The sequence below is a fragment of the Agelaius phoeniceus genome, chromosome 3, assembly GCF_051311805.1.
Source record: "Agelaius phoeniceus isolate bAgePho1 chromosome 3, bAgePho1.hap1, whole genome shotgun sequence".
In the NCBI taxonomy this organism is placed as follows: domain Eukaryota; kingdom Metazoa; phylum Chordata; class Aves; order Passeriformes; family Icteridae; genus Agelaius; species Agelaius phoeniceus.
The window spans coordinates 4,156,606-4,175,057 of record NC_135267.1 but is presented as its reverse complement, the minus strand read 5'-3'; the positions used below and the strand labels follow the sequence as shown (position 1 = coordinate 4,175,057).

Genomic DNA, 18,452 nt, shown 5'->3' with positions numbered 1-18,452 from the left:
CAAAAACCTATGGGAAAGAAATAAAAAACAACGACAAAAAAAAAATAATTATGTTTTATGTTAGTTAGCCACTGAGTGAAAAGTGGGTCCAGGCACTTCAAATATATCAGGCTAGGGAGGAAAAAATAAATAGAAATAGGTCTGATTTTTGCTAAATTTTATTTAAAATTAAAAGTCACCCAATTTTTGGGTCAGATTTGAGAAACATGAGGACAGGTCATTGCTCCCACCACAAAATTCCCAGACAGGAGCCTGCAGGTCTCAGCTGTCCACAATGGGATGATTCAAACCCTCGAGTGCTGGTTTCTCTCCTGTTCTTAGAGCCACATTCCCTTTCCCAGATGCCTGGACAGAAAAGCTGGTGGAGATCAAGGTTGGTTCTGCTGAAGTCCATCCAAAAAATGCTTCTTTGTAGACCAACAAATCAAAGCTGCATCTCCATCTGGAGCACCAGTGGCTGCTGCTCCATTTCTTGGAAGCAGGAATCTTCTGGGCACTGATTCCAGTGCTGTCCTCAGCCACCCAGCAGTGAGACACGTTGCTCGTGAAATGGAAGAGCCAGTTTGAGAATTAATCCATGGGAATAATTAACTGCAGTTTTAATTTAGGTGGCCAGGCTGGAGGACCATGGATTTCTCCAGGCTAACTGGAAGATAAAATTTCAGATTATTTTTGCTTGCCCCTAAAATCTCAACGCAAATTTTAAAGGGGAGGAATCGGTCTAGCATTTTAATGAGATAAACTTTGCTATTACTCAAAACTCAAATGCATCACTTAAAATTCTTTGCTTAGGAGGAAGTTGTTCCCTGTGAGGGTGGTGAGGCCCTGGCACAGGTTTCCCAGAGAAGCTGTGGCTGTCCCTGGATCCCTGGAAGTGTCCAAGGCCAGGCTGGATGGGGTTTGGAGCAGCCTGGGACAGTGGGAGGTGTCCCTGACCATGGCAGGGTGCTGGAACTGGATGAACTTTAAGGTCCCTTCCAACCCAAACCATTCTGGGATTCTGCAAAAATAGTTCTAAAAATTTTAAATTACAGCTGAGACATTAACACTTCATTTTCATTCAAACACTGTTTTGCTGTTAACTGTTAAAAAATTTTCCTTGAAGGAGCCTTAATAAAACTTTTCCACTTTCTCTTTCTTAACTAGACCCAATCCCTGAAGTTTTAGTCAGTCCAAAGCTCTACATTTCTCACCATAAAAAAATCAGTTAAAAATTAATTGGCCCGGGTTTCTTTTTTCTTTTTACTTCCTTTGGGTCAATTAAGAGGAAGCACAAAGCAATTTTACACATTTTACTTCACTCTCAGCTGGCTGCTGTCCCTGGCATGAGCTGCCACGACCTGGTAATGGACAGGACCTTGCTCCTCTGCCACAGCCCCAAAGCAGAAATGATTAAAAGGGTCATTGTTCCCAGCAAAGTGTCTCATTCCTCACTCTTTTGGCATGAGAAGTGTTTTCTCATAATCAGTGAGTGATCCAGGGTCTCTCACAATTACCCCCATAAAACCTTAATTAAATTCAGTGGAGACTCTGTCACAGAAAGCCACACTGGGTCCCCTTGCACCAGGAAAGCCAAAGAATGACACATTTAAGGATTTAAAGACTGAATTTTCAGACTGGCTCTGCTACACAGGATTTCAACTGTCACAGTTTAACCTTTTTTATAGATGTAGATGATATAGATATGGATGCATATGGGAACAAATCCCAGCTGGAGTATTCCCAGCACCTCGTGGGTTTATTTCACAGCCTGGCACTCTCTGCTGAGTGGGTTTTCCTTCAGATCAAGGCAGACAGGAGGAGGGGGAAGGCAAAAACAAGGGATTGCAAGGAGGAGGTGGCAGGCTCCACACCAGGACCGGAGCCAGGCTCGCTTCCCCTGCTGCACGTTTTACAACCAAGTGTTGTGTCTGAGGGGATGCGAGTGAGACAGCCCAAAACCCAGCAGGAACCACCCCTCTGGCATCACTCACAAACCAGATGCAGCACCCAAAGATGTGCAAACCACTCCAAAAATCCTCGCTCATCTCCGTGTGACCTGGGAAATCTGGGAGGCTGAGGGCAGCACTTCCCTCCCCTCTGCAGGCTCAGGACTCTCCTGATGACATTCCTTGGGACACTCCTGGATGACCACACTCACTCCTGGGAGCCCCAGGTTCCAATGGTTGGGAAGTTAAAGTGAAATGTGGAATTTAAGGTAAGCAACAATTGAATTTGGGCCAAACTCCTGCTTTCAGCCTTTCATCTTTTCAATCTATTTTATGGAGAAGGATCAAGAAACCACCTTCATTCACCCATCATTCAGAGCAGCCAAGACCTGGACTGGCTCTATCCTTGGAAAAGGTGGATATTACAGAGCTCCTGTGGTCAGACAAACCATTCTGGTCACTGTTGCCATCAGCACCTAAATGTGCTTTAAAATGCTCTGGGGCAGCCACTGAGAGGGGTCTGCAGTGCCAAAGTTGTGGCTGTCCCATCCCTGGAAATGTCCAAGGTCAGGCTGGACAGGGCTTGGAGCAACCTGGGATGGTGGAAGGTGGAGGTTGGAACGAGATAATCTTTATTTTCCCTCCCAACCCAGTCCATTCTCAGTGAGGAATGATCAGGGCTTCACCACTGCTCCTTCCCCGACCCCCCCTCTCCCTTGTGGCTGTCTCAGCTCCCCCCAGAGGGGGATGAGGGGGAGGAGGGAGGTTATTACACAATGTTTTTGTTCCACTGACAGCTTCCCTCTGCCAGTTGGAACAGGCCGCTCATAAATTTCGGCTTTCTGGAGGGGTTTCAGGAGTTTTGCATTCTTAGATCATTGTCTGCCTTTCCCAGGAACAATGGGGGCAGGAAGGAGCTGCTCCAGAAATGCCATGTGCTCTGAGGGGATCTCTCCTGTGTGGGGATTGCTCAGGGGGGGCACACAGGGAATTGCCCTCGACTGTTTCAGCTCCCGGCCTGGGTAGCCAAGGAGGCAGCTCAGGGGGAAGCAGGAATGCTGCTGACAGTGCCCCATGGAGATCTGCAAAGGTCAGCTCCAGGCAGAGGACTGGAGGGATTATCCTGTGAGTATAAGGTGGGAAATGAGATGTGGGGTTGTTGGGGTCTCTGGCTTGTCAGAGTGACCCCGAGAAGGGTTGGAAAGTCTCTTTTCCCAGCCCAATGCTCGAAGGAGTCAGAGCTCTTGATTTCTCGTTCTCAAGGTTGTTTATTGTATCTTATCTATAAAATTCTCTCTCCTGTCCAGCCAAGGTCCATCCTGCAAGTCAGTCCAGGCACTCTGCCTGCCCCCAGGGTGGTGTTATGTCTTTATACTAAAAATTACGTGTACAATATTTACAATTACTTTCCAATACCTATCACCTATGTTAGACAGTGAGCTTCTACTCTAAACCAATCCAAAAGTGCCACCATCACAGCAGAAGATGGAGGCCAAGAAGAAGAAGGACAAAGGCTGGACACAGCCAGATCCCTCCATCTTGCCCCCCTGAACCCCCATTCTAAAAACCCCAAAATCTACTTTTTCACCTTGTGATAAACTCACTATCATTCTACATAATCTTCATCTAAGGTTGGTAACTTGCTCCATGGGTCATAATCAAAACCAGAGGCATTTTGGGCTCCGTGCCAGGGTCTCTGAGCCCCCTGGCAGGGGTCTTGGCTGCTCAGGACGGCCAGAGGGATGTCAGGGGTCCTGACATGGGATGGCCCCTGCTGTGGGTGCTCAGCTGGAGATGCAGCTGAGCCCCTCCCGGGCTCCCAGGTGTGAACACCTTGGCAGGCTCAGCACATCCTGCACCACCCTGGGAGCTGCTGGGACTGGGGCTTTGGAGAAAATCTTGTCCTGCAGGTGAATTATAACTGAAAGCCTGTTGCAAGGCTTCTAACCAGATCAGAGAGCTCAAGTTCTCAATTCTCTCAGACTCATCCTGTGAAGGCAGCAGCTTTTCAGAGTGTGCTGTTGCCTTCCCAGGCTGCCAATTCCAGCCCAAGATTTGGTGCCTTGAATGCCTTGCCAAGGGTGGGCTCTGCCTGCTCCATGAGGTTCCTGGCATGGTGTGGGTCCAGCCCAACCAGCAGGATGTGTTCAGGAGTTGTAGGAACCAGGGATCATCCCAAACTGCCAGCCTGGGTGCTGCTATCCTCTTTGGGGGCATGAGGGTTTAACCATATTGAGAGAAATAGCTGCTCACTTTTCATAGTTTAGGAAGGTTTATTAAACCTTATCAAAAATACAACAGAAGATTCAATAAAGAAAAAAGGTTACAGCGCTGGGAGCAAAAGATTTCCCCCACTATGTGCTCAGCTCCCTCACAGTGGAGGTTTTCCCTTTTTAACCCTTTAACCCCTCCCAAAGTTCTGTCCATCAACCCCTTCTTTGCTGTCCAGTGGTGGAGATCTCTTCCTAAACCCTGACTGGAGGTCAGATGTCACCAAAGTGACAAGCCAGCCCTCCCAGATGTCCCAACCCCAGCTGTCCCTTGATAACCACATGAGGGGGGTACAGCATAACTATAAATCTGTAAAACTTTATTTAACCTATATACATGATATTTGCCCATTAATTGTGAGAGTCAATCATGACAATACTCATCTGTCACAATATCAACCTGTGTGGGCTGCACCAGCTGGAATGCTGGGCACAGGAGTGACCCTGGTGCTGTTCAGTTCACTCAGAGAGCCAAGGAAACCCAGCCAGGACAGAGTTCAAGAATCCTTTCCTACAGAGAGAAATCACTGAGGACTCAGGGACCTTGCAAAGGGACAATTCCAGTGCAAAGGGACAATTCCAGTGCATTTTTAAGCCAAGCTGTAGAGGCGAGGTTTTCTTGACTTGTGACACGCAAACCTCTCAGGGATCTTGCAAAGGGACAATTCCAGTGTGCAAAGGGACAATTCCCCAGTGCATTTTTAAGCCAAGGCTGTAGAGCAGAAGTTTTCTTGACTTGTGACACACAAACCTCTCCCCCAGCAGTGGAATCACTCATTTGGATGGGAACAGCAGGAGCTGTGTCTTTACCAACAACCAGGACCCATCCTGGGGCCTGAAGCCAAGTCCCCAATCTGATCAAGCCCATATTATTAATTACAAAACAGCAGCCACACCAAACCACATCTTAGGAATGTCCCTGATCCATGAAAGCTCCCAAATTTTGCCTGGGAGTTGTTGTCCTGTGCCTAACCCATGCCAGAGACTGGGATGACCATTGAAATCCAGCACCTGGAAATGCTCCTCAGCTTTTGGTTTGCTCCCAGCCCCAGTACAGCTCCAGCAAAGCCCTGAAGAAGTTATTTTCTTTTCTCTGGGTCTCTTCCAAGCACAGACAGAGGACCCCAGCCCTCTGAGGCCCCCACTGGCCAGCCCCTTCAGAAAGGTGGCTATAAAATCTTAATTATCTCCATTAGCTGCCAGCCTGCTCTGAGTTACAGTCCCAGGGATGCCAGGAGGTTTCCTAGTAACAGCATGCAATCAGCCAAAAAAAAAAAAAAAAATAAAGGGAATTATTTATCAGAGAGCTCCGTGCCATGCAGGAGGAGAGGATGGCAGAGGAAGGATGTCCCAGGGGCTCTACAGGGAGGAGCTTCAGTCTCCAGCACCTCTGTGAAGGATCACAAGCTGTGGTGCTCCTGGAAATCCTTCCTTTGGGCGAAAAGTCCAGCCACCAAAAAATCTTCCTGGGTGGGAAAAGCCAGGGTGTCACACAAGAGCCAGGCTGAGCCCCTGCCCTGAGCTAAAAGGAACATTTCAAGCTTGGGGCTGGCTGTATATACCCAGCCACATTTCCTGGGAAAAGCCCTTTTTTGGAGTTTTTTACTATTTTCCCATCCCACCTGCAGGACAAGCAAGGGCAGGGAGTGATGTTGGTGCAAAAATCTTGAGATTTACCACGTGCCACAGGGTGAGGTGAAATTTGCCTCGTTGTTCATTATTTCTTTCCAGTTCTGGCAGGGAAAGAAAGGATTTAGCACCAGGATTTGACTCCTAAGGGATTTCTTCACACCCTCAAAATGCCAGCCTTCCTCCTGAGCCCAGGTCAAAGCTCTTGGCACAGAAGAAGAAGAAAGGTTGATTGCTTTGTGTGCTTCCTCTCACCTGGAATTCCATTTCTGCAGAGCTCCTTATGCACCAGCCTCCAGAGTTTAGTTCTCTGGAATCTGTGAGTTCTCATGTCCAGAAATTAATTCCCAGGGGACATGCTCCATGATTTTTCCAGGGTCTAAGGTGGGGCTGACCTCCAGAGCTCTCCAAATCCTCCTTTATTCCTTTTTTAAGGTGTGTATAAATCTTGGAGGCACCTGAGGGTGGGCAGAGATCAGACACCAGGAGTTTTTTGTAGTTGACAGGCAGCAGCCCCACAATTCCACCACAGAGTTCCATTAGAGCACTCTCATCCAGTCCCATGGATGTAAATAGATTTAATTCCACTAAAACAGCCCCTAAAATTTTATTTCCCTGGCTGCTGGTTATTCTTCCTCCCAAACATTGCTGTTGTGTGCAGAATCTTGGAGCAAGTCTGGCGTATAGAAACTGAGGAAAAGAAGGGAATCCAACCTTTGCCATAATCACCCTTTGTGAGGCTGTCCCCCCATCCAACAACCCACGCACATTTTCCCTGAAGTGTGCTGTTAAAACACTTACAACCCCCTTTTTTTGTCACTCTCAGCATCCCTGGCCACTTTCTGCTCCAGCTGGTCCTCAGCCCTCCAGCTTTCATCCCTAAGTAGCCCAGCCTTGCATTTGCACTCTTCTTTCATTTCCCCTCCTTATTTCCATTTCTTGTATGCTCCCTTTTAAAAGCTCAGCTCACTAAGAAGTGTCTTAATTAGCCAAGGAGGCTTTGTGCTGAAATTCCTGATTTTCATGAGCAAAGGCAGGGTTTGTTCCCAAGCTCTGAATGAGTTTTCTTTAAAAATAAATCAGCCAGCTGTCTTGGACACCTTCTCCCCTTCATAGCAACCTCAGAGTTGCCCAAAAAGCTGCAATCAACTCTCCTGAAATCTCAACTCCACAGCCAAGAGCTTCTCAAGCCTCTCCAGGTGCAAGTTCAGTTATTTCACAGCTCTGAGAGCCCCACCTGCCACCCCTGACCCCAATTGTCCTCCACCCCTTTTTCTTTATGAACAGCAGGTCAAACACTCTGGTGGGTGTGGACAGGACTGACCAAGGGCTCCCTCCCTCTACTCATCCAGCCTGGAGCACTGAATCCACCCCTGGAGTATCTGATAAGGACATGGAATCACTGGAGCAGGTCCAGAGGAGGCCACAGAGATGCTCCAAGGGCTGGAGCCCCTCTGCTCTGGAGCCAGGCTGGGAGAGCTGGGGGTGCTCACCTGGAGAAGGATCCAGGGAGAGCTCAGAGCCCCTTCCAGTGCCTAAATGGGATTATAAAAAAGAGGATGAGCAACTTTTTATATGGGCAGAGAGTAACAGGACAATGGGAACAGTTCTAAACTAGAAGAGGGGATATTTAGATTAGATTTTAGGAAGAAAATCTTCAGTGTGATGTTGGTGAGGCCCTGGCACTGGCTGCCCAGAGAAGCTGAGGCTGCTGCTGGATCCCTGAAAGTGTCCAAGGCCAGGTTGGACAGGGCTTGGAGCAACCTGGGATAGTGGAACTTCCTGGGACAGAATGGGATGAACTTTCAGCTCCCTTCCAACCCAAACCATTCTGTGCTTCTGGATTTATCCTTCCCTGGAGATTTTTAAAAGCCATCTGGACACAACCCTGAGTAACCTGCTCTAGGGAAACCTCAGGCTAGGTGACCTCCAGTGTCCCTTCCAATCCAAACCTGACTCTGACCCTAAGCCAAGCTCTTGCCCTTGCCAGAAGTTCAGCTGCAATTCTTCAGCTGCTGCTCGTGGGGATTTCAGATGGGCCCTCTGCACATCCCAGATCCCCCTGAGTGTGTGTGTGTGCCCATCCCAGCCCGTACAGGACACAGGGATGTGCTTTTCCTGCATTCCCTGCCTTCCTCCCACCCTTCATCACCTCACCCCTGGCATCACAGCCCAGATGAAACGCGGCTTTTAATGATCTCCAGCTCAGCCTCGCAGTGTCACAGGCATCTTTGATGAAAAATCCTTTCCTTAGGATTTTTCCTCCTGAAAAGCTGAGAGGCCTCAGGAACAAAATGTAGCCAATGGTTATCTGCTGCTGTGGAATGCAACAGGTGGATCTTTGATTGGTCTCATGTGGTTGTTTCTAATTAATGGCCAATCACAGTCCAGCTGGCTGAGACTTTCTGTCCAAGACACAAACCTTTGTTATCATTCTTTCTTTTGCTATTCTTAGCCAGCCTTCTGATGAAATCCTTTCTTCTATTCTTTTAGTATAGTTTTAATATAATATCTATATCATAAAAGAATAAATCAAGCCTTCTGAAACATGGAGTCAGATCCTCGTCTCTTCCCTCATCCTGGGACCCCTGTGAACACGGTCACATCGCAGCTCCTTTCTTTCCCATCAGATCCCATCAGTGGAATGTTGACTCTGCCTCTCCCGCTCCCCCCTGCGCTGCTTTGTTCCCCTTGCACCGCGGGGCTTTGATCACCTGCGGCTTTTTCATCCCCGTGTGCAGCTCCCTCCCATCTCCCGGAGAGCAAAGAAAGAAAGGTCCCCTTTCAGTTTCTCCCCGTTTTGTCTCCGGGCTCTCAATACCCGCCTGGAGCAGCTCTGCCCCATCCCCTTGAGCATCCCGCTCGCACAAAGCCCTCTTTGTGCTGGTCTGGGCTCCAGCCAGCCCAGCCTGCAGGCTCAGCTTATCTTTAGGCAGAGCCAGCTTTACAGCCTTCAGCAGAACCACTGAGCGGATCGTGGCATGGCTCGGGGGTGCTCGGGGAGCCTTTGTTTGCTGCTGGCACCTCCCTCAAACCCTCACTTTTTGCTCTCCTGGATTTTGGAGGGAGCAGATTTGCTCTTCTCAGCCCCTCTGGGCAGAGCTGGCTGGGGAACAGAAGATTCAGGTTTCCCCCTTACCTGTAAGGGACAATTTTACTCCTTTTCCTAAGGAGTAACTCCTAATTCCTGAGGAACTTCTGAAGAAGTCAGGCAAGGGATATGACCTCAGGATTCAGGCTTGTCCTAGAGATCCTTTACACCCCCTCCCTGAACCTTTACATCCCATTTTGGCAGGGATTCCTGTCATTTCCCTGAACCTTTACATCCCATATTGTCAGAGATTCCTGAGATTCCCCCTGAACCTTTACATCCCCCCTGAACCTTTACATCCCATATTGTCAGAGATTCCTGCAATTCCCCCTGAACCTTTACATTCCATGTTAAAAATAGGTCAGAAACTGTTGTAGAATAGTTGATAGATCATTAAGCATGTGCTGTTAGTTTGGTTATTATATTGTAAAAGGGGTTTCAAAGGGCATTATAAGAAATATAAGAAATACTCAAAGTACCATAATACACCTAAGTGCAGTGCATCACCCCCCAGCGAAACGAGCCAGCCCGGACAGAACTGTAATGGGCCAATCAAGCGCAAATGAAGGATCCGACAAGAAACCAATCCAAAGGGACAAAAACCGGGATAAAAAGGGGCTTCTGACCCACTGAACCTGCGCCACTCCATCGGGGCCATCGCTGCTGAGCAGCCCCAGCGCCGGCGTCGCATCCGAGGTCCTCCTGCAGCACTCAAAAAATTCCCTGCCCCAGCCCCCACTGCTGAGCATTGCCTGTTTTTCACATTTTCACTCAAAGATGCTCCTGCTGCTGTGGTGGTCTGCCACCCCTCCCTGGCACCGGCCAGAGGATGTTGGGCTGCCTGGGCAGGATTTGGGAAGCTCTGGCCAGCTCAGGATGCCTTGGGGGCTCGCCCCGGTCTCCCAGAGTGATTGCCAAGGGGAGCAGAGGGAATGGCAGGAATTTCTGCCAGGATGGGACAATAAAACGAGAGCAAGCTCCCAGGACTAAAATTTTCCCGGTGTTGGGAAAATTAAAAATTTTCCTGGTGTTAGGAAGATTAATCCACAAACACCAGAGGTTTATGTCCAAAAAGGAGACAGAGGAGTCCTTTCTGGTTTTACTCAAATAAAGGGAGAGGCTATGGGGCATTCGCTTGGATTGCTCAAATTTTTGGAGGATGCAGCCTCCTTTTTATCCCAATTTCCCGGCCACATTTCCCTTCTCTCTTTCCCCATTGGCTGAGGTACTTGAGAGGTACAAACTTCCCGATACACCTGATACCAGAGATTTCCCTCTAATGTATAACCTTCCCTTTTAATTTTTAATTCTTACTGAATTTAAGGGGTTTCCCCATTGTCTCTTTCACCTTTCAATGTCCAATTTCATTTAACAACAAACCCAAAGTTTCTTTGTAAAAGCAAATATCTTTTTCCATTCATCCATCAGTGGAATATTTCCCATTGTTTCTTTTATCTCTCAGTGCCAGTTTTATCTACCAGCAGACCCACAGCTTGTTTGTAAACACAAATCAGCTATTCCTCTCAAGTGATTTCAGCATTTATTATATGAAAAAGCAAGGCCTAAAGCAAGGGGACCCTCGGGCCGAGCAGGGGATGGAGTGGCACAGCTTCCCTGGGTCAGAAGCCCCTTTTTATCCTGGTTTTTGTCCCTTTGACTCGGTTTCTTTTTGGATCCTTCATTTGCAGGAAGGTTTAGGGCACTTAATTGGCCCATTATAGTTCTGTCCACGCAGGCTCGTGGTGCACTTTATTTAAGTGTATTATTGTACTTTGAGTACCATATTTTTTATAACTACCCTTTTAAACCCCTTTTAAAATATAATAACCAAACTAACAGTACATGCTTAACCATCTATCAACCATTTTACAACAGTTTCTGACCTATTTTTAACATGGGATGTAAAGGTTATGGGGGAATGGCAGGAATTTCTGCCAAAATGGGGTGTAAATGTTCAGGGGAATGGCAGAAATCTCTGTCAAAATGAGATGTAAAGGTTCAGGGGAATTGCAGGTATCTGTGTCAATATGGGATGTAAATGTTCAGGGGGAATGGCAGGAATTGCTGCCAGTGTGGGATGTAAAGGTTCAGGGGGAATGGAAGGAATCTCTGTCAAAATGGGATGTAAATGTTATGGGGAATGGCAGGAATCTCTGCCTTTATGGGATGTAAAGGTTCAGGGGAATTGCAGGAATTTCTGCCAAAATGGGATGTAAAGGTTCAATTCACCCTGTGCTGGTACCTGGCGGGTTCCACGCCCTGCAGGGGCTGATTCCCTCAGGGAAGGAAAGGAAATCCTCATGGGTGGACTCAAGGGCTGCTTTTAAAATGGTTTTCCTGTGTGGAGTGGGCTTGGTGAGAGGGATCAGAGGTTCTGGGGGGATTCCCTCTAACCTGGCTTTGCTTGGAAAGGAAAACTCCCCTCTTCCTACTGATTTACCCTTAGCAGGCTGCACTTGCAGATTTCAGGCCAGGCACGGACTGGACTCCAGGCTGGTTTCAACCAGGATGCTCTGTGAATCCCAGAGGGAAAAAATGCTGCTTCATTACTCCAGAAGTGCCTTTAACCCCAAAGGAGACCACACCTGACTGTTACCATAGGGTTTTTCCTCAGGGAAAACCCTGATCAGTAATTGCCAGGTGGTTGTTGCAAAGATTTTTGCAGTCACAGGCCGATCTTTTTTCCCCTGTGCTGTTTGCAGGTGGAAATCATCTCCTTAGGGGAATCAGTCCAGGCTATTTACCCATCTCTAGGACAAGCTTGAGTCCTGAGGCTTCTTCAGAAACTCCCCAGGAATAGAAAAAGGAGTAAAATTGTCCCTTACAGGTAAGGGGGAAACCTGAATCTTCTGTTCCCCAGCCAGCCCTGCCCAGAGGGGCTGAGAAGAGCAAATCTGCTCCCTCCAAAATCCAGGAGAGCAAAACGTGAGGGTTTGAGGGAGGTGCCAGCAGCAGACAAAGGCTCCCCGAGCAGGGGAGGGAATGAGGGGCTGGCTCCGAGGCTGCTGGCCGGGTTGCCATGGATTTTGTGCTAATCAGCCCCTTTCTTGCCGGGAAGCAGAGGGAAAAGGGAGGATTTTGAGCGTGCAGGAGCTGCCTCCCTACCTGAGCCGTGTCCTGTGACCATCTGCCCAGTGCATGTGCCAGAGCAAAGCGCCAAAATTCGCTGGTACTTTGGGATATTTTGGGAAATGATGTCCCTTTGCCTCGTTCCTGGCTGTGGTTCAGACCTCACCTGGATCCTGCCACGTTTGGGGTGTGGGTGTTGGAAAGGGGAAATTTGGGGATTTTGGGGTGTCTGTGTGAGCTGTGGGACATCTGCAGAGCCCAGAAAAGCCTCCAAAGCTCTCCTGTAAGGGTGCACACATGGAAACCTGCGTGTGTCTCACTGTGCCCCTGTGTGGGGGCTGGCACTGAGCCTGGGGCTCCCCCAACATTTTATTGCTGTTTTCAGGACGTTCCCTTGAGCAGACCAGAGGGGCAGAGCCAGGCTCTGGAGCTGAACATGAACCAGGGGAGGTTTATCTTGAATATTAGGAATAATTTCTTCACTGAAATGGGGATCAGACATTGGAACAGGCTGCCCAGGGCAATGCTGATGTCCCCAGCCCTGGAAGGACTTAAAAGATGGATGTGGCACTTGGGGACATGGGTCAGTGGTGGGCTTGGCAGTGCTGGAGGAATGGTTGGACTCAAGGATTTTAAAGCACTTTTTCAACATAAATTATTTCCAGTATTCCTCCACTTCAGAGTGGCTTTTCATATTTGCAGTCTCTTAAACCTAGATTTATATATTAAAAAAAAAAACCCAAACACAAACAACAAACAAACCCTTAAAATTCAGATAACATGAAAAACATCAAATAGACAAACTACTCAGCAGCCTGAAAAATATAAAATATGATAAAATATTTATAAAATAAAATTATTATAAAATATTTATAAAACATTTTATTTTATAAAATATTTATAAAACATTTTATTTTATAAAATTAAAATAAAATACTTAAAATTTTTATTTTATAAATAAATATTTTATTTTATAAATAAATATATATATAAAAATACTTAAAATTAAATTCTCAGTAGCCTGTAGCCCTCCCTCTCTCCCTGGAACACTTTTTGGGACAGATGTTGACGTGCACAGAGGTTCTGTGAGAAGGATTGGAACAGACTTGCCAGGGAAAGAGTGGAATCACCACCCCTGGATGTGTTCAAAAGCCCTGTATATGTGACATTTGGGGACATGGGTTAGTGGTGGGTTTGGTAGTGCTGGTGGAACTGTTGGACCCCATTATTTCAAAGCTCTTCTCCACCCTAAATTATCCAAATATTCTGATTTTATGCCCATTCCTTGGGGTGGGGCTGCACACCAGCCCTGGGCACCTGTTCCCCGTGGGGCTGTCCCGTGTGTCTGTGACCTTCAGCCACCTTGTCCCCACCTGCACGGAGCCTCTGTGGCCACAGGGGATGCCCAGGGCCAGGGGACAGCCCTGCTGCTCCTGGCAGCCCGTGCCAGCACAGGCAGGCTGCAGGCAGGAGATCTGTGCTGGCTGTCCTTGGGGACAGCAGGTGAAGGGCATCTCCTTGGAACTGAAACAACTGCCAGAAGATGGATCCTCGTGGCATATTTCATTCCCAAACCCCCTTTTCCTCCTTTAATTCCTCCTTTAACCAGCATTCCAAGCCTACTCCTTGCACTCTTTCCTCCCAGGGAGGTTTCCTCCCCTCTCCTCCAACACCATTTTTCCTCTGAAACACCCTCAGCTGTGGGACTCAGATAAAGGCACATCCTTGAAAAGGATGCAGATGTTCTCCCTCCATGCTGCCTTCCAGCTGCCTCCAGGACCCCCTGCTCCAGCCCCTCTGGAGGGCTGAATCCCTGCCACAGAAAGCTCTGCTTGAGTAAGGAGCTGCTTGCTGGCTCACGTTCTGGTTTCTTTTCCCTCAGCACCCCAAACAGTCAAATATTTGCTTTTCCCTGCAGCATCTCTTTGTACAGACAGGGATGAGGGGGAGTGGGGAATGGTCTCAGCTCACCCAGCCCATCTGTCCACAGTGGATCTCTTCAAAATAAAGGACATAATTAAAGGAGAAATAAAGAATAACTGTGCTGGTCTTACTCTGCTGTTGAGTCGTGTTCCCAGTTATTTCTCTGCTTCATTTAATGCTCATCCTGCACTGGCTGTATCCCAGGAAATCCCTCTTGGCTGCTGTGGGGTTTGGAGCACCACAGACATGTAAATTCTAAGCCTGCAGCAGGACAGGAGCTGATTTTGACACTGTAAGGCTGATGAGGGTTGGAAACTCCAGTGCCCAAAGCTCTTCTGGGCACCACATTCCTTTTTCTTCCTGGATTTTCCATAATGGCTTCTGAGATGCTCCTCCAAATCCGCTGCAGCAAAATCCAGGACTGCTAAGGAGCCAGGCTGGGCTTAAAACCCACAAAACTGGGCTTAGAGGCCCCCTGAACTTCTTAAACCACAGCAAAATCTCCCAATGCCATCACCTCCATGGGCTGCTGCTTTAGAATTCGAGGTTGTGGAGTTCAAGGTGCCAGAGCCCAGAATCCAGAGGTTGGGATCACCCTGCACAAACCCATGGTTCTCCTTCCAGCTCCTGCAGGATGAGTGGCAGCACCCCAAAGCCTTTGCTGCCCTTCAGCTGGGGTAATCCTCATCAAGGCAACAGCCAAGGATTTCAGTGGGAAGGGCTGAAGGCATCCTGCCTCTTCAGGATCTCCTTCTGGAGGATCTCATCTTCACCCTGGACCCCACTTTTAAGCTTCTGACATCATTGTGAGGTTTTCCTGAGGGAGATTTCATTCAATTCCTATGGATAGACCAAGCCTGCATTAATTTCTCTCACCCCTTCCTTGAATCTCCACAACCCCTGGGGAGGATGCGGCACTCCAGGAGCCAGGAGGTTTTTAAGGTTTTTGCTCAAATCCAGGCTGGGAGATGAGGTCCTTGGGCCAGTGCTCAGCCTCCCCAGCCAGGAGCAGCCATTCCCCACCACAACACCATGGATTCATCCCTGGAATGGGGCCCACTGTGCTCCCAGTGCTTCCCAAAGGATGCCTGAGCTGTGAGGCTGAGAAGAGGGAAGGACCAGAGCCACTCTGGGTTTTGTAACAGCAGCATCATTTCCAAGGCCAGCAGCTCCCAAACCAAGTTAAAAACAACCCCAGGTGAATTCCCTGCTCCTCCCCCTTCTCCTCCAGCATTCCCAGTTCCCTTTCACCCAGCAAGGGAACCCTGAACAAGCATTTTGCTCTGAAGAGTTAAGGGAGGCAGGGAAGGGGGGTTGCAACCCCAAACAAAACTGGGTTAATTCAGCATGGAAAGGTTTTTGACTCCCTGTAGGAACGTTGGGGGGTAGGATGGTGGAGAGAGGAGAGATCTCTGCAGCCAGGTGGTGGATCCTGGGGTTTATTGCAAAGGGCTTGGGTGCAGGGCCCTGCTGGGAGCTGCCAGCCACAGCTCAGAGCAGGCCCCAGAGAAGAGAGGGGGAGAGAGGATGAGAGGGTAAGGGAGTAAAAAAGGTAAGAGAGCGAGGTTCTCGTTACAATACCATAAAACAACTTCTGTGCTGAATATTCTAATTCTCACTAGCCAATCTAGTACAAGATACAAATCCTATAGCATTTACATACAGCCTATAAGAATCATTGCATTACCATGCTGTGTTACATTTTAAACCCTAAAAACTCCTCTTTGGACCCTTCTGCCAAGCTAGTAGGGTCTGCTCTGACCCTTGGAGCTGTCTGCAAGCAGAGGGAATTGTTTCATCAAAAGGGGATCACGTTCAGCTGGCCACACCATTGTTTTCCAGTTGTTCAGTAACTGAGGTATCTCAAAGCTTTCATTTCAATCTCACAGTTTCCATATTCTCAAAATCTTTTGCCAGACAATCATATTTATAAGGCTTTCCTGTTTCACCTTCCCCAGCATCTCCCCACTGCTCCTCCATCAAGGGAAGAGAGTGCTCCTTCCTCTCTCCATTGGTATTCTGAGCTCATTTGCTGCAGTGGGAGCTGCACAGCCGCCAGCCAGGCTGGGAAGCACATCTGCATGGTGATGCAGTCAGAAATTCGGATCTCCAAATCAATTACTGACCTTCTGCTGCTCCAGAAATTGCTCAGGATGGATTTGCATGCTGGGTGTGGGGAGAGGGAGAGGCTCAGCCTCGTTTTCTGCTTCTCTGCTTCTCCTGCTGCCTCAGAGGCAGAGCTGTGGTTTGTTTTTTGGGTCTGATTAATTGCGCCTTGTAGAAATTTCCCAGTCGTCCTGGTTTCCCTTCTCCTGGTGTCAGTTTGGATTGCTGATGCACAAGCTGCTTTTGGAGTGTTTGTTTTATTCCTACAGCACTTGAGAATGATGCTGATTGTGTATCCTGCTGTCGCCCACCCCCTCTTCCCCCCGAACCACTCTGGAACCTCCTCACCCCAGCCAGACTTGATGGAGCAGTGAAGCTCAGAGCTGTCACATTCCCACAAATGTTTCTCAAGTGCTTTTCCATCAATGCAGTTTTCCAGAGGAGACTGAGAGGGTTGGGCTGTCCAGCCTGGGGAGGAGAAGGCTTCAGAGGGATCTCAGAGCCCTTTCCAGAGCCAAAAGAGGCTCCAGGAGAGCTGGAGAGGGACTTGGAACAAGGGATGGAGGGACAGGACAAGGGGGAATGGGTTCAAACTGGAAAAGGGGAAATTTGGGTGGGATATTGGGAAGGAATTGTTCCCTGTGAGAGTGGTGAGGCTCTGGCACAGGGTGCCCAGAGAAGCTGTGGCTGCTCCTGGATCCCTGGAAGTGTCCAAGGCCAGGTTGGACAGGGCTTGGAGCAACCTGGGATAGTGGAAGGTGCCCCTGCCCATGGCAGGGGGGTTATATAAAGATAATCTTTACTTTCCCTTCCAACACAAAATATTCCATATTTCCAGGATCTAACACGTGCTGGACACTGACTACATCCACACCAGTGAAATGACCACTGCCTGGTCCTGTCCCCTCGCCCCTGGATGTGTCAAGTGGCCACAGAGGAGCTGGGTATAACAACTACAGACCCATCTTCCCCCAAATCCTTCAGAGCAAGGGATGAAACCCTCAGGGAATCAGTTTAAAACCATGAATTAGCTGTTAATAAGTGACATGAATTAGCTCTTGGCAAGTAACATGAATTGGCTCTTGGCACAGTGGGCATCAGAAAATATCAGGATGTTGGAGAATATTGTAGCAGTGGGCCCCTGAATGGGGAATAATGAGCATTGACTCTATGATTGCAGAAGGCTGATTAATTTTATTTTACTTTATTTTACTATACTATTAAGAAAAGAACATTGGCCTTTCAGAGTCTGATACAGACAGACAGATCCAATTGGTCAATTGAAATCTAAACACCACCACCAGTGTCCAGTTAAGAAATCACCCTTTGGTAAACAAACCTCCACAACACATTCTACATGTGCACAACAACAGGTGCAGCAAGTGGAGATAAGAATTGTTTCTCATTCTTTTTTTCTGAGCTTTCTCACAGCTTCCCAGGAAATCCTGGGAGAGAGCTGTGTCCCTCTCTGTTCAGAGGATGTGTGATCACCACAGGGGAAAGGGTGAGAAATACAGCAAGGCCATAAATGTATGTTAAAGACCAGGCTGGGGTGTCCTCTTTGGCATCCCTAACTCCTGGAATCATCCTCTCCAGGGATGAGGATGCTAAGGAAGCACTCAAAGATGGGCCCATGGGGAGCTCCTGCCCATGGATTAACAAGTTCTCCCTAAAAAGCATCTCTTTGGCCAGTGTGGGCTCGGGGGACTGTGCTGTGACCCTGGAGAGATTTTCTACATCCACTCCTGCCTGTAGCACTCTGATCCTCACAGTCCCTCTTGGGGCTGATGCTCTTCCTCCTCAATTGTCTGCAATCACATCCTGAGGGGCCCTGATGCCTTGAGAAGGCCAAGCTAGAACAGAGACTAGGTGGAGGTAAAGAATAAAGCAAGGATTTATTAGAAGGCCTCAATGGATACACCTTGGGCAGCACAAGAGCCCAGACAGGGCTGCACCCAAAATGAACCAAAATGGTCACAAAACGGATGACCAGTCACAGGATGTCTCATTTTTTTATAATTTCTGGTCCATTTGCATATTGGAGTTAATTGTCCAATTACAGCTTTATGTTATGAAGTCCCATCCTTCCTGTTTTTTTCTCTTCATTCCACTGTTGTTATGTTCTGGGGCCTGAAATTTGGATCATTTATCCTTGGTCCCCAGCTAGAGAAGGAATTGTTTTTTCTCCCTACTCTGTGCAGAGAGCTCACCATCCCCTAATATGAAGCTCAGAATTTCACACTAAAGCAGCTCAGAATCTGAAAAACACAAAAGCTAAAACCTGAAGCATCAACCCCACATCTCATTTGGGGAGCAGGGAGGCAGATGGGGGAGGACAAAGACGTCTCACAGTGCTCAGAAATCCTGCAGGGAGGGAGAGACCTTGGAAAACTGAGGGGGCTGAGAGCTCATGGGATCAGATTTTCCCCCGGGAGC

General features: G+C 48.2%; 1 long non-coding RNA gene across 1 annotated transcript; it reads right to left on the bottom strand.

The window, feature by feature from the left end:
- Positions 1-142: 142 nt before the first annotated feature.
- On the bottom strand, positions 143-9,714 carry LOC143693772 (uncharacterized). Its single transcript, XR_013181717.1, has 3 exons — positions 9,545-9,714; positions 6,083-6,285; positions 143-646 (listed from the first exon to the last, which is right to left on the bottom strand). It is a non-coding gene; the product is annotated as an uncharacterized LOC143693772 (long non-coding RNA).
- Between the last annotated feature and the right edge of the window lie 8,738 nt (positions 9,715-18,452).